Here is a 5,887-nt window from a genome sequence, read left to right on the forward strand (position 1 = left end):
TCTATTCACGAACAGCTTGTAACACTCCAAAGAGAAAGGAAAACTTGAAATCGCATCATATGACCCCTTTAACGCAATCGCACGTAGCCGTGCTTTAAGTGCTACTTAGGAGTCGCTATCCGTTTGTCAAGTGCTGAAATGTCACATTATAGAATGGTTCGTAATTGTAGTACATGCTCGTTTATTGAAATGTTTCCAGACAACTCTGATATAATAACTATAATACAATATTATATTATATCATACGTATTATATTATACTTTACATAATAATACATAATATCTATATAGAGACGTTATTTCCGGGTCCAATACATTGCTGGTTTTCGTGCAAGTCAGCAAGTCATTGACAGATTTCCCCCCCCCAGTCTTTGAAGCATGTTTCCTACATTATTTCTTTTATTCATTTTTTTTGTTCAGTCATTTAATTTAGATGTGTATTTCTATTTTTTTCTGCCCCTTTTAATTAGTTCATTTATATATTCATTTAAACCAACAACAACAACAGCAACAGCAACAACAAAAAACGAGTAATAAAGTGTACAATATAGTACAATGAAATCCTTATATTATAATCACATTGCACTTGAATAAAGTTAAAGGTGTAATCTGCTGATTGTCCTGCAGGTGACGCATAAATCTGTCTTCTTACGATGCACTTAGGGCTTTACGATTACTCCAGAGCACTCGTAGATCTACGATGATTTTCAAGTGCTACTTAAGTATACATTGCTAGTTTTCGTGCAAGTCAGCAAGTCATTGACAGATTTTTCCCCCCAGTCTTTGAAGCATATTTCGTACATTATTTATTTTATTAATTTTTTTTTCAGTCATTTAATTTACATGTGTATTTCTATTTTTCTGCCTTTTTTAATTATTTCATTTATAAATTAATTTAAAAAACAACAACAACAAAACAAGTAATAAAGTGTACAATAAAGTACGATCAAATCCTTATATTATAATCGCATTGCACCTGAATAAAGTTAACGGTGCAATCTGCCGATTGTCCTGCAGGTGACCGCATAAATCTGTCTTCTTACAATGCACTTAGGGCTTTACGATTACTCCAGAGCACTTGTATATAGGATTGCTAAAATCGTGCAGTGTATCCTGGGCTTTAGGCTTACGAAGCTTTTGGGAAACGCAGCCCTGGAGTAATCGTAAAGGCCGAAGAGCATCGTTGTCTGGAACGCAGCATTAGGTTAACATTTCAATAAACGAGTGTGTAGTACTACAATTACGAGCCATTCTATAAGGTGACATTTCAGCACTTGACAAAAGGATAGCGACTCCTAAGTGGGCAATTGATGTCAAAAACACGTCAAATTGACATCAAGCATTGACGTCAAAAACTTGATGTCAATTTGACGTCCACACATTGATGTCCTATTCTAGACCACCAAAATAACAAGTAATAGATGTAATAAATGTAATAAATGTAATAAATGTTTTATTAATCAAGCAACCATTCAAAAATACAAATGTAAACTGGATTTTGTATCCCCTGAAAGACTACAGTGCAGTACATGTAAATCAGGTTAAAAATACTACGGATGATAATGAATTACAGTTCAACACTTAAAAAAAAAACCCGGAAATATTCCAGAATTAATTCTCACATTTTTGTGCACAATTTTTACAGAATGAGCATTAAATATTGTATCACAATGTGTCAACTCAATATAGTAGGATGCATATTGAGTAATTCCCAAAAACAGTATACACATTATTTTTATTGTAACACTAAAGTGATATCACATAAATTAGGCCATTTCACTTTTTCCAAAATTAGTACTGCACGTTTCATTTTAAATGTACAATTCAAGCATTCTTGAGAATCACAACTTAAAGGGGTCATATGATGCGATTTCAATTTTTCGAAACTACTTTGTTTGGTCTTCCAAAAGAGGACACGACTACAAATCAGTGGTATTTACAACACTGTTCCAGAACAGTTTAACCCAAATATCCAGATGTGTGCAGCGCATTTTATGGAGGACTGTTTACTGATGCTGGGAGAGTAACATTAGACTAAAATGCCGGCAGTTCTGACTCGCGTAAGTACGTTTGAAACACTGATGATTCAAACGCGAGTTTTGGGCAGTGTGGAGTAGCACTTGTTGTTTGTCATTTCTCTGATCACAAATGCAGACAGAGTTTTATGTTTACGCTGCGTGATGCAATGCAACGCAACGCGTAAAAAGACAGTATAAGTCATTATAATCAGTAATTATGTCCCCACTGGATGCAACAAATGCCTCGTTTGTAATGGGTTTTAATGCTTTTGTCTCGTCGCTCCGGCCGGGACATGGCATCAATAGTATGGTGAGGGGCGTAACATTTCCGTCACACGCTTGATGTATTCGGCCAATCACATGCATTGGATAGCTGGCCAATCACAGCACACCTCGCTTTTTCAGACCGATGAGCTTTGTAAAAATCGACGAGTTTCAAAAAGGCTGGGCATAGAGGAGAAACAATAATGTACAGTATGTGGAAAATAATGTGTTTTTTAACTTTAAACCGCATAAACACATTTCATTACACCAAATACACAAAATAATGTTCTTTTTAGCAGCATCATATGACCCCTTTAACAACAGAGCATGTGTCAAGGGCCTGAAAGTCCAACTCCTGGTTTAATTATACTCTATTCAGGTTCAACACTTGGAAATGTAAAGCATGAGACACTGAATTCAAAAGCTCACCACACAGACATCATATGGCTTTGACAATCAAGGTATCTGGTCACATCACTGAGTACACATTACACTGAATATCCAAGGCATTCACATGAGGATGTCTCTTCATTGGCAACAAATTCCTACTGAAGCAAAAAATTTATAAATAAATTAAAAAAAAAATAGTTCAAAGTCAAATTCACAAACAATTCTCCTGATTTGACCTTACTTTTTTGGTGACCACACTGATATATGACAAAGATATTCTGTCAAGACCCATTCACACCAGGAAAAATATCTATAACCATAAAATTTTAATTGCCGCAACTATGACTGATTTCTCTATTACTGAACAATAAAAACAATAAATAGGTCAAGCATTTAAAGCAGCATATTATTTAACTGCAGCAACCACTTACTTGGCGTTAGTTATTGTTCATGGAGTGAAAGAGTGGGGGTTCAGGACAGGTTAGAGAAGCTCTGTGCTAATGAATGGGAATACACTTACCCCTAACATAGATCTGGGACAGGATCCTGGAGTTTCTTGAGACAACATCATTCTCCTTGCTCATCGGAAACCAGAGGTGCATCACCGCTTTGAATTTATGTTTGAGGAACTGGTACCATGACTGCAAACATTGAGGGTAAAAACAGATCAGATCAATAGGAAAACCTCCAATTCTAAAAATGTATATAAACAGAAATGACTAACTTTTGATCATTAGAACTTCTGAGATATCTTACACTTGTAAGTAACTTACATAGTCATTTCCTTCCAGATTCATAAGGAAAGGAATATTTCACAAGAAGAAAAAAAAGTTAGCCATAAAAACCTAAGATGTAATCATTTTGTAAACAAAATTGCTTTTATTACTTATAAAGAACTGTAAATACTTTAAATTAGGGATGCACCGATACCGATACTGGTATCGGGCCCAATACTGGTCTCCTGTACTCGTACTCGTTAAAATTGGAAAAAGTGGTATACCGATACTTTACATATGGTATACTTCCCTACTTTAAATGTATATAAGTGAAGCAAGGGTGAACAAATTACAAATAAGTTCATGAAACTGACTTACATGTGTCCTATTCTTGGAGATTTCTGACGTGTCTTTATCAGAGTCTGGTCTGAGGATTTCTGGGAAAGAAGGAATGACAAAACCAGCATGCAGTGAATTCAACTTGAATTATAGTTACCAATGTACCTATTAAGACATATTACTTAAAGTTGTACGTACATTTCTTTTGTTGAAGGCTGCTGATGGCATTCTGTTGGTACTGGTTCAAGAGTAACCACCTCCATCTCACTAAATTGGTTGAATTGGGTCCATTTTGTCTTGTTCTCGTTATCCATCCACTTCATTATATGAAGGACAGTTGAAGGCTACATTTCAGTAACACAAATAAAATGTTTAATTTAATAAAAATATACATACATAAATACATATAAAATAATTCAGTGTCAAACAGACTGTGAGACACATTAAAAAAACAAACCTCATGTAAGTGACACGCCTCTTGCATCTCGTACGAAAATAAAGGCATTCAGAATAGGAACATTAAATATAGGTATGAACTCACCAGAAAGGGACCATCACCATCACACCATCTGGCTGTGTTTGTGTAATTTACTACACATAGCAGTAGTTCATTGACAAGTTTTATGAAATCGAAGAAATCGTTCGCGATAATAACAGCTGTTTGCATAGCTTCTCCGTGAACTACGGCTCTGTGAAGTAAATGCTGCTCCATCTGAAAGCATGTGAAAATACCACATTTAATAACATATTTTTACTCTTCGATAGAAATTAGCCTACTGATTGCCACCAATGATGGACAAAATGTTTTAATATTAAAAATATCTGTATGGCATTATATTCTGCAGTTCTTCCCTGTTGTACCGAATATCTATACTTTTCAAATTATCATATCGAAGTTAGAAATTCAAATATTGTGACAAAATTAATTTTGTAGGGTGCCACAAGTTTGTTAAAATTTCCAAAGGGTGCCGCGACTAAAAAAAGGTTGGGAAACACTGGCCTAGACCCATATTCACTGTCTATTAGACGTATACATGTAGTCGTTTAATAGCAGTCTAATTGATGACTAGTCTATTCTTGGGCTATGATTAGACGTCTATTAATTTTCACTGACAGCCCACATTTAGCGTTGTTTTAGCCTAGACCCATATTCACCGTATATTAGACGTAAATATGTAGTCGTTTAATAGCGGTATAATTGATGACTAGTCTATTCTTGGGCTATGGTTAGACGTCTATCACATTTTCTCTGACAGCCCAAATTTAGCCTTGTTTTAGCCTAGACGTCTGGGCTGTGTTTAGACGGCTAATAGACGTCTTTTAAACACAAAATTACTTGCTGGGTTCTTACACAGAATAAGGCACGCAACATATTTCATAGTATTTAAGCAGTGATAAAGGCATTGCATTATAAATATACTTTATTTTAATGAAAATTATAATAATAAGAACTCAGATAAACCGTATATTGACGTAGTCGTGTGTTTATTAGTCACGTTGAATCAATGAAAGCAGTTGAATCTTCTGTTTATTCAGCTGAAGAGATTGCATTTTCTGGGTTTCTTTTGCGAGGCGTATTTGAGAGCGCCCTCTGGCCTTTGGATGGAGATTTACTGCTGATCACAGAACCGTGCTTCACTGAAAGATACGCATGACAATCGCAGCTTCTGTCGAATCGCGATCTCGATTCCATTTCGATTTATCGTGCAGTCCTACTTGTAGTCTTGATTCGTGAAAGAAATTCTCGCTTTTACTGGCTTTAGGACGTAAAGGACACTCTCTTGTATGTGGTTCAAGTTCTCAAGGATGATTTATGAAGAATTATCACAGTTTTTGAATGAGCAACTTAACCTCCTCGCTTTTTGAAATGTGAGATTTCATTTGACATAATATCTTTCACATCAATCAACATTTTGTGACAGTTTAAAGGGGTCATATGATGCTGCTAAAAAGAACATTATTTTGTGTATTTGCTTTAATGAAATGTTTTTATGCGGTTTAAAGTTAAAAAAACATTATTTTCCACATACTGTACATTGCTGTTTCTCCTCTATACCCTGCCTTTTTGAAACGCGTCGATTTTTACAAAGCTCATCGGTCTGAAAAAGCGAGGTGTGCTGTGATTGGCCAGCTATCCAATGCGTTGTGATTGGCCGAATAC

Source organism: Sinocyclocheilus anshuiensis, unplaced genomic scaffold (assembly GCF_001515605.1).
Source record: "Sinocyclocheilus anshuiensis isolate Anshui unplaced genomic scaffold, SAMN03320099.WGS_v1.1 scaffold1605, whole genome shotgun sequence".
Classification (NCBI taxonomy): Eukaryota; Metazoa; Chordata; class Actinopteri; order Cypriniformes; family Cyprinidae; genus Sinocyclocheilus; species Sinocyclocheilus anshuiensis.